The sequence below is a fragment of the Pongo abelii genome, chromosome 1 (genome assembly GCF_028885655.2).
Source record: "Pongo abelii isolate AG06213 chromosome 1, NHGRI_mPonAbe1-v2.0_pri, whole genome shotgun sequence".
Lineage (NCBI taxonomy): Eukaryota > Metazoa > Chordata > Mammalia > Primates > Hominidae > Pongo > Pongo abelii.
In genome coordinates this window covers 214,026,709-214,037,886 of record NC_071985.2, presented here as the reverse complement: position 1 = coordinate 214,037,886, position 11,178 = coordinate 214,026,709, and the positions used below count along the sequence as shown (strand labels likewise).

Here is an 11,178-nt window from a genome sequence, read left to right as displayed (position 1 = left end):
CAGGCATGAGCCACCGTGCCCGGCCTAATACAAATTTTTCTAACCCAATATATTCAAAAGATTATTTCAATATGTAATCAATATAAAAAAGTATTGAAATATTTTGGCTTTTTTCATCCTAAGTCTTTGAAATCTGTTGTGTATTATACACTTACAGCATATCTCAATTTGGCCTCACCATATATTTTGAGTGCTCAGTAGCCACATGTGGCCACTGTATTGAACAGCACAGGGCTACAGTTGGTTGATAGGGACTCTGGAGACACTATTTTGGGGGATTTTCTCTTTTTTAAAAAAATTTTTTTTAGAGACAGGGTCTTGCTCTGTTGTCCAGGCTAGAGTGCAGTGACACAATTATAGCTCACTACAGCCTCAAACTCCTGGTCTCCAAGCAATCTTCCTGCCTTAGCCTACTGAGTAGCTAGGACTACAGGCACACACCATCACTCCTAGCTAATTTTTTGTTTTTATTTTTATTTTTAGAGATAGGGGTATCGCTCTGTTGGCCTAGGCTGGTCTCGAACACCTAGCCCCAAAGGATCCTCCTGCCTCGGTCTCTCAAAGCTCTGGGATTGTAGGTGTCAGTCACCTCACCAGGCCAGATATTCTCTATCTTACTTCAAATATTGTCTAGTTCTCAGGGTGTCTTTTCCATGACTGCAGAAGGACTTCCCATAGAAACTAGAACAATGTGTTTCTAGTTTACATTCAAAAGACTGAGAACTTAGCAAAATTTTCCAGTATCTCTTTGGCCCACATTGGCCTCGAACTGCCATCCCTGAACCAAAGATTGAAGATTGGCAAAAAAAAAAAACAAGGTGGGTGATTGATTAGACTAAACAGAGGCCTAGAGGTGGCATCAATTCCTTGAGCCTCTCAGCCATTATTCTGTGGAGGAGAGATGGAGAGGATGTTGAGCGCCAAACCCAAAGTCATCTACTTTAGGGAAGGTTCTAGCACCCAGAAATACCATCCAGCAGGCTCAAAATCTTCTCCACCAGCTGGGTGCAGTGGCTCACGCCTGTAATCCCAGCACCTTAGGAGGTTGAAATGGGAGGATCACTGGAGCCCAGGAGTTTGAGACCAGCCTGGGCAGCACAGCAAGACCCCACCTCTACAAAAAAATTTTAAAAAATCAGCCAGGTGTGGTGGTGCGCCCCTGTACTCCCAGCTATTCAGGATGCTGTGGTGGGAGGATGGCTTGACCTGAGCCCATGAGGTTGAGGCTGCAGTGAGCTGTAGTCATGCCATTGCACTCCAGCCTGAGTGACAGAGCGAGGCCTTGTCTCAAAACAAGAAAACTTCTCCACCATTCATGGAACAAGAAAGCACAACTTCTCCAGGGACCACCTTCAATGACCTTTGCCATGAAGAAGCAAAGAGCTCTTTTTTTTTTTCCTTCTTTTTTTTTTTTTGTGAGGTTCTCCCTCTGTCACCCAAGCTGGAACACAGTGGTGCGATCACAGCTCACTGCAGCCCCGACCTCCTGGGATCAAGCAATTCTTCCACCTCAGCCTCCTGAGTAGCTGTAACTACAGGCGCACATCATCACGCCTGGCTAATTTTTGTATTTTTTTGTGTAGAGATAGGGTTTCACCATGTTGCCCAGGCTGATCTCAAACTCCTGGACTCAAAGGATCTGCCTGCCTTGACCTCCCAAAATGCTGGGATTATAGATGTGAGCCACTGCACCCAGCCAAAGAGCTCATTTATACCATTTTTTTTTCAAGCCGGCATGGAGCTGAGCTGTTACCAGTGATGTATGAGACTTCCCTAGGAAAACAAGACCCCAAAGTTCTAGTCTTTCAGCACAGTATAGACAGCACAGTGCAGTGAAACAGCCCTGCCCTGGCTTCTGCACCTGTTCTACCCAACTCTCAGTTGTGGGACCTCAGGCAGAGCACATAGCTGTCCTGGCTATGTTTCCCATTTGTAAAGTACAGGCTTACATTACAACACGAGTGAGTGTTCACCCGTTGTTCTTCCTTTCAATGGCATTTTACAAGGAAGCCCAATATATAAAGTAGATAAAAGCAAAGCTTCTCTGCTTGTAGTGAGAACAGGGACCTGGCCTTTCCCTCAGTAGAGCCACTGAATCATTCTTTAACAAACACTTAAATTGTATTTACTTTAAGCTCAGCTCTAAGTGTATTACATGCATTAATTTAATATTTCACTTAAATCTTCTTAATAACCCTGTGAAGTGGGCATTATAATTGATCCACAATTTCCATGAGGCAGTTGAAGCCCAATGGAGTTGAGCAACTTGCTGAAGGTCACACAGCTCGTAAGTCACAGAGCCAAGATTCAAACCCAGACATTCAACTCCAGGATCCACGTTTCTAGCTTTTCAAAGCCCAGTGACTCCACAAACCAGCTCAAAGCCACTCGGCTGGATGATGCTTAAGATACCCTTCAGTCTTCAAGTCTGTTAGCCTACGAGCAATAGTCTGGTGTGTTGCTTGTTTATTTCAGTGTAGTAGACATCCTCAATCGAAATCCCACTGTCCAGCCTCCAGCACTCCAGCACTCCAGCACTCCACACTCACTTGCATGGGTGCAAGTGAGAGTGGTGGTAGGGAGAGCGATGGAGAGGGCATGTCTTCTGCAGATCCTCGATAAGTCTAAGTCCAGGCAGCTCACTCCAGTCCACTTCAACTAAAACCCATGGACTCTTATTTCAGGCTTTTGACTCTACTCCTACACCATAACCTCAGGGGGAGTATATTTTTCTAACCTCAACTCATATATTCATGGGGAATATGGGAGAGAATTGTAGTAGTAAAGGTTATCCTGGATGTGGAGTGTCCCCAGAGTCCTGATCACCCAACCTATAGCCCTGTGCTGTCCAATATGGTGGCTACATGTGGCTACTGAGCACTCAAAATATATGGTGAGGCCAAACTGAGATATGCTGTAAGTGTAAAATACACAACAGATTTTGATGACTTAGGATGAAACTTATATAATGTACTTGGATCTGTCAAATTCATAGAGACAAACTAGAAGAGCAGTTGCCAGGGGCTGAAGGGAGGATGGAATGAGGAATTATTTTTTAATGGGTACAGAGTTTCAGTTTCGAAAGATAAAAAAGTTCTGGAGACAAATAGTGCAAGCAATGTGAATCTACTTAATACCACTGAATTATGCACTAAAAAATGGTTGAAATAGTAAATTTTGTGTTATATATTATATAAATATATATTTATAAATAATTTTAGTATATATTATATATAGCATACATATAATAATATATACATATTAAAATATTCATGATATATAAATATTTTACACATATATGTAAATACATATACACATATGTATATATAATATACACATATAATATATACATATTATGTATTTATGCAATGTATATACATATTAATATACATAATAATTAATATGTACATAGCATAAATTAATACATATTATACAATGATAAATATATATTATATTAATTATATAAATATTATATAATTAATATGTATATATAATATGTATATATACAGACTACGTATTATGTATTATGTATTATATATTATATGTACACATAACATGTATATACACATATATGTATACATATTATATATAACATGTATATATTTATATATATTATATTATTATATTCTTACCACTAGGTATGTATATGTTTATATATAAATATATAGTGGTAAAATATATACTTATATATATTAAAAAGTGGCTATATATAGAGTCATAAAATAAATATAACAAAATTTAAATAAATAATGTCTACTTCATGGGGAGATATATGTGTGTGTATGTGGTGTATATATATATAGTGGTAAAATACATATAGTGGGCCGGGCACAGTGGCTCACACCTGTAATCCCAGTACTTTGGGAGGCTAAGGTGGGTGGATCACCTGAGATCAGGAGTTTGAGACCAGTCTGGCCAACATAGTGAAACCCCATCTCTACTAAAAAAAAAAAAAAAATACAAAAAATTAGCCAGGTTTGGTGGTGTGCACCTATAATCTCAGCTACTCGGGAGGCTGAGGCAGGAGAATCACGTGCACCCGGGAGGCGGAGGTTGCAGTGAGCTGAGATTGCGCCACTGGACTCCAGCCTGGGCGACAGTGCAAGACTCCGTCACAAAAAAAAAAAAAAAAAAGAAAAAATATATATATAGTGGATATATATGTGTATATATATATATATATAAAAAATAGTGGTCATATATATAGTGGTAAAATATATGTTACATAAAATTTAAATAAATAATGTCTACTTCATAGGGAGAGATGTATATGTGTATGTGCATATGTGTATGCTATATATATATATATGAAGACCCTGCTGGAAAATTTACAATGTGTTGATTGTATTTTAGTTGGGGAACAGATTCACTATAGCACAATTCTCAGCTCTGTTCTGCCACTTATTCTCTCACCGCATTGAGGAGGTTAGATCAGAGATTTGACAGTCAGTTAAACCTAGGGTACACTCTTAGCTCTACCACTTGCTAGCTGTGGGACCAGTACAAGTTACTAAAAAACAAAAAATATCAACTAACATTTATTAATTGATTGAGCATTTTCATTTATGGCAGGCAGTGTACTGAGCATTTTACATATATTAGTTCATTTCATCCTCATAATCACCCCATACCATATAGTCTACTATTTATTCCCACATTACATAAAGTGAGGCACAGAGAGGTGAAGCTGGCCAAGGTCGCGCAGTCAGCACGTGGAAGAATAAGGACTCACCCGACAAGGCCAACGTCCCCATCAGACAGTGCAAGCACAGGGCCCATGAGGCTTTATTTTATTCTAATAACATTGTTTTATTTTAATTTGTTTTAAACTTGGAAGAAAAACATAAGTATAATAATAATGAGCATATAATAGTGAATTCAGCCAGGCACAATGGCTCACACCTGTAATCCCAGCACTTTGGGAAACCAAAGCAGAAGGATCACCTGAGTCCAGGAGGTTGAGACCAGCCTGGGCAACATAGTGAAACCTCATCTCTATTATTACATTTTTTTTAATTATTACTTTTTTTAATTAAAAAATTAAAAAATACATTTTAAAAATAGTGACTTCAGTCTGGATTAGATTTAACTTCATTCCGACATAGTCATGAAATATAAAGTTAAATTTTTTTATGGAGGGAAGGGGCCCACAGAGGCAAGATTGCCTAGGGCCCATGAAATCAGGCCCTGTCACTGCAGGCCCCGGGCTTAAACTGTTACAGTTTACCAGCTCTCCGCACCCCAGCTAACCTGCTTGAAGACCATATATCTATGCGCACCCAGACAAGTTGTCCTTTTTGTATTTTCTCTCTCTTTCTTTTTTTTTTTTTTTTTTGAGACAGAGACCAGGCTGGAGTGCAGTGACGCGATCTCCACGCACTGCAACCTCTGCCTCCCAGGTGCAAGCGATTCTCCTCCAGAGATCTACTCAGTAGCTCCTCCCGGGAGCTACTCAGCCTCCCGAATAGCTGGGATTATAGGCATGCGCCACCATGCCCAGCTAATATTTGTATTTTTGGTAGAGATGGGGTTTCACCATGTTGGCCAGGCTGGTCTCGCACACCTGATCTCAAGTGATCCACCCGCCTCAGCCTTCCAAAGTGCTGGGATTACAGGCGTGAGCCACTGCGTCTGGCCCAAGTTGTCCTTTTTGTGTCTCAGTTTCCCCCTCTGTAAGATGGGAATAATAAAAAGTATTGACTTGTGTATGGCCATGAAGACGCTGAGTAAATGTGCACACCTAAACCCCGTGCCTGACGCTCAGCAAAGGCTCCATAACATTTAGCTACATCTGACCTCATTCCTTGGGGCAGCAACAGGGTCTGGAGCTTTTCTCAGAGAGCCAGCTGTCTGACAGCCTCAGTGCAGCAACACCTCATCAGACACACCAGGAATTCCACAGCATCTTCACAGCAGCCTCTGGAGAGATTCTGATCTAGTCTTCAACCAACCAGGGGAAATCCATGCTTGTGAAAACTTCCAGGCACCAGCAATAATTTCCCCCCTTCCCACACTCCTCCCCAGTCTCCTGGGCCCTTTTCCATCTTAGCTCTGTTTCTGCAGGAAGCAGGACAAAAAGGATTCCATTTTAAGCAAGTGTAGAAGAAAGAGCACAGACTCGGTACTCTTGGGACCTGGCTTTGCAGCTCGGCTCTGCCAAAAACAACCTTGGACAATTCACTCATGCTCTCTGAGCCTCAGAGTCGTCAGCTAGGTAACAGGAATCCATCATTAAAACAGTAATAATAACTGTCACTGTTATTACTAGAACACTCTATGGTGTTAGCACACAGACTTTCAGGTCAGACTCCTTTGGTTCTGCCATGGCCTGGATGTCTGTGATCTGCACCCCTCCCAAATTCATACATTGAAATCCTAACCCCCAAAGTGATGGTATTAGGAGGTGGGGCCTTTTGGAGGTGACAGGTCATAAGGGTGAGCCCTCATGAATGAGATTAGTACCTTTGTAAAAGAGGCTCTAGAGAGACCCCTCAACCCTTCTACTATGTGAGGACACAGTGAGGAGGTGCTGTCTGTGAACCAGAAAGTGGCCCTTATCAGATACTGAATTTGCTGGTGTCACGGTCTTGGACTTGCCAGCCACCAGAACTGTGAGAAGTAAGTAGTTGTTGATTACAAGCCATGCAGTTGATGGTGTTTTTTTGTTATAGCAGCCCAAACAGACTAAGATTCACATCACGGGTTCTACCCCTTGAAAGTACATGACCTTCCCTTTCTAAGGTTTCTTATTTGTAAATGGGGAATAATAACAGCCCCCACCTCAAAGGGTTATTGGGATAATTAAATGAGATAATTAAATCCAAAGATCTTTGTAGTACTGGGCACACAGTAAGTGCTAGATAAAGGCCAGCAATTGTTGTTGCTGTTATTATTATTATTATTATTATTATTATTATTATTGAGACAGGATCTCACTTTGTCACCCAGGCTGGAGTGCAGTGATGCAATCTTGGCTCACTGCAGCCTCTGCCTCCAAGGCTCATGGTCCTCCCACCTCAATCTCCCTAGTAGCTGGGACTACAGGCACACACCACCATATCTGGGTAATTTTTTTATTTTTTGTAGAGACAGGGTTTCACCATGTTGCCCAGGCTGGTCGCAAACTCCTGAGCTCAAGCGATCCTTCCACCTTGGCCTCCCAAAGTGCTGGGATTACAGACATGAACCACTGTGCCCAGCCAGCAATGGTTATTTTAATTATAATGGTGTTCGTTCTTGAGCCCTGTAGCATATAATAGAGTTTTCCAACTGCACACAGTAATGGTCAATTAATAGCTGTTGAATGAGTGGATGAATGAATGGATGGATGAATTAGTGAATGAATCTTGCTGTCACTGTCAATCTAGAACTCTTTTCTTCATACTAAATTCCCATTGTCCTAATGGCAGCAGGAGTTTTAGCAGCCTCAAGACTTTCAGGTTTCTTGTTTCTTTTTGATTTGATGAGGTAGTTTAAGATATGTCCACAATTTGACACTTCCTTCAAAAGGTGGACCCTATTTCCCTTCCTCTTCACTGTGAACTGAATTTAGTAACTCATTTGTAACAAACAGAATAAAGTGGAAGTGACAGTGTACAACTTCCAAGACCAAGGTCACAAAAGACCTTGCGGCTTCTGTCTTGGTCTCTCTCTCTCTCTCTCTCGGATTGCCTGCTCCTGCAGAAGACTGCTGCCATGTCATGAGCACTCTCAAGCAGCTCTAGCGAGGGGTCGTGTCAGGAGGAACTGAGACCTCCCGCCAATAGCTGTGTGAGTGAGTCATCATGGAGGCAGGTCCTCCAGCCCCAGTCAAGCCTTCAGATGATGGCAGCCCCAGCTGATGATTTGACTGCAAACTCTCATGCAACCAGGAATAAGAACCACTCAGCAGAACCACTCCCAATTTCCTGACCCACAGAAACTGTGAGATAAATAAATATTGTTTTAAGCTGCTGTGCTTAGGGATAATTTGTTACACAGCAATAGATAAGTTATATATTTTGTATGACTATTTTTTTTTTCTTTTTGAGACAGGGTCTCACTCTGCCACCCAGGTTGGAGTGCAGTGGCACGATCACAGCTCACTGCAGCCTCAACCTCCTGGGTTCAAGCGATACTCTTGCCTCAGCCACCCGAGTAGCTGGGACCACAGGTGTGCACCACCACCCGTGGCTAATTTTTTGTATTTTTTTGTAGAGACAGGGTCTCCTTATGTTGCCCAGACTGGCCTTGAACTCCTGAACTCAAGCAATCTGCCCACCTTGGCCTCCCAAAGTGCTGGGATTACAGGTGTGAGCCACCATGCCTGGCCCATATATGACTATTTTTTTTCAGGTTAGACGAGTAATGTGCCAATGTTGTAACAAGGTTCAGAGAGTGGCAGATCTCACACGTGTGCATAAACACCCAGTCATCATGCTTATGAACTATAAAAGGATCTTATATGACTATTCTTGATAAAAGGTTGTTGAACGAATTCTTTTCTATCAATCCGTCCTCATGGAGACTTCAGACTGTTCATTCTCCATATTATGTTAGCACTATTCAGAAACCCTGAATCCCACACATTATTGGTGATGTTACTGTTACTAAACCATGCCTGCTAACTAATGAAGGACCCCCTACCCCTTAAGGTCTCAGGTGGGCTGCATCCTGACATCCGATGAACACCAGACCTCAGAGGGATTGGCATCACTAGATCCCTGGCTGGGGAGGAAGATTCAGGCTCCATAACAAGCAGGCTTCTTTCCAGTCAGTAGCTCATATTTGGAAGGCTCATGTTGTATATTTCAGCAGGGCCCATCTCAGAGAGAATATTTCCTTACTCACAGCTCTCACGCTGTTTTAACAACAGCTAGTCCTTTCACCTTATTTGGATGCGATGTCAGAATCCCTTCTGTGGCTGGCCGAAGTCTCAGCACTAACTGGAGAGAAGACTTATAGGCCTTTGCATCTGAAGACAAACTCTGCCTGAGGTGGAAAAGAGAGCCTGGGAAGAGTGTTGAGGTTGACATTTGATAGCCTCATCAGCTCAGGGCTGATAAAGACAAGCTGGCCAGGCGCAGTGGCTCATGCCTGTAATCCCAGCACTTTGGGAGGCCAAGACGAGCGGATCACTTGGGGCCAGGAGTTTGAGACCAGCTTGGCCAACATGGTGAAACCCCATCTCTAATAAAAATAAAAATAAATAAATAATTAAGATGGGCTGGCTAGCTCTCTCTGTTTCACCACGAGGACCTTAGCCAGGCTGTCCTAAGGGTATAGTGGTGTGGCTAAGGCCAGCAAGTTCAAGTCTTTAACCAAGCATGTGCTATGTACCAGTCACTGTAGACAAGGCCAGCACACAAAGATGAGTAGCCAAGATCCTTGCCCTTGGGGAGTTCATGGTCCAGTTGGGGAAGACAAGCAAACCAATTAGTAACTACCATTCACAGCAGTAGCTGCTGCATTCCCTTGGCCAGGTGCAGCAGCTCCTGCCTGTAATCCCAGCACCGTGGGAGGCCGACGCGGGCAGATTGCTTGAGCCCAGGAGTTTGAGACCAGCCTGGGCAACATGGCAAGATGCTGTCTCTACAAAAAAAAAAAAAAAAAAAAATACAGAAATTAGCTGGGCATGGTGGCACATGCCTGTAGTCCCAGCTACTTGGGAGGCTGAGGAGGATCGCTTGAGCCTGGGAAGTCAAGGCTTCAGTGAGCTGAGATTGCACCACTGCACTCCAGCCAGGGCGACCAGAATGAGAACCTGTCTCAAAAACAAACAAACAAACAAACAAACAAAAAAACCCCAGAGCAGCAGCAGAGGTGTACTGCCATGCCAGGTGAACTGGGGGCACGAGACAGGGGAGGCCAAGGAGGGGTTCCTGGACTCTTGGAGGCGGTGTTTCCTGAGCTAATTGTGAGGCGAGAGAAGTAACCACACAACAGAGGCTGGGAACAGTTACCTAGGCAGAGGGAAGAGTCTAAGCCAGGCCTCACCAGCAAGGCGGGAAGTGGAAGGAGGAACACCAAGTGCTGGGTGAGGCTGGGGATCAAGTAGGAGTGAAGTGGGAGGAGCGGGAAGTGTAGCTGGAGGAGAAGGCAGTGTCCAGCGGAGGAGAGTCTTGCATCCCACGATAGAGAGCTAGCGTTTCATCTTGGACGTGATGGGCAGTCACTGAAAGGTTTTGAGCAGAAAAGGGACTCCGTTAGGTTTGGGTTTTAGGATGTTCATTCAGTCAACCCTGGGGAGGGTGGATTTGAAGACTGGAAGCAGAGAGGCCAGTGAAGAGGGACGCTGCCATCACTTGTGCAGCCAAGTGTGATGAGGATCTGGAAGTGGCCTTGGAGATGGAGAGGATGGGATAGATCCAGGGAATAACAAGGCTTATCAGCCAGGAGCCAAGTACAGGGAAGGGTATTTCCTGGCTGGAGGACTTTGAAGGCTGGGGCTGGGATTCCTCTGCGTTCTTGGTCATAGCTTCTGAGACCTGGCTGGCAGGATCTAATTTAGCCTCCTCCGATCCCTTGTAGAGTCTAGCTGGAACATTAACTGCCAAACTGGATTTGATATTGGAAGAGGTATCACTAAAAGAGGTCTATAAACCCACACCCAGTGTGTGGCGAGGATCCCGTGGCAGGATGAAGTGCAGATTTCTCGTGGAGTCTGCATTCTGGCTGCTTCTCTCCATCTGCTGTTGCCCTCACCTGGATCTCAGCCAACATCTTTTCTAGCCTAGACTACTGCAGTAGCTTCCTAACTGGCTGGCTCTTTTCTTTTAATTTCTCTTTCTTTTTTTATTTTATTTTATCTTATAGAGACAAGGTCTTACTATGTTGCCCAGGTTGGTCTTGAACTCCTGGGCTCAAATGATCCTCCCTCTTTGGCCGAAGTGATCCTCGCTTCTTGGCTTCCCAAAGTGCTAAGATTACAGATATGAGCCATTGTGCCTGCCCTTTTCCTTTCCTTTTCTTTCCTTTCTTTTTTTTTTTTTTTTTTTTTGAGACAGTGTCTTACTCTGGCACCCAGGCTGGAGTACAGTGGTACAGTCATGGCTCACTGCAGGCTTGAACTCCTAGACTCAAGCGATTCTCCCACTCCAACCTCTTGAGTAGTTGGGACTATAGGTGCATGCTACCACCATGCCTGGCTAATATTTTAATTATTTTTTTTAGAGACAGGGTCTCACTGTGTTGCCTAGG

The 11,178-nt window shown here is 43.5% G+C and overlaps 1 non-coding gene across 1 annotated transcript; it reads right to left on the bottom strand.

Annotated features, from left to right (window-relative positions):
- Positions 1-8,333: 8,333 nt before the first annotated feature.
- LOC112131495 (small nucleolar RNA U13) lies at positions 8,334-8,438 on the bottom strand. Its single transcript, XR_002913554.1, has one exon. It is a non-coding gene; the product is annotated as a small nucleolar RNA U13 (small nucleolar RNA).
- Positions 8,439-11,178: the final 2,740 nt, after the last annotated feature.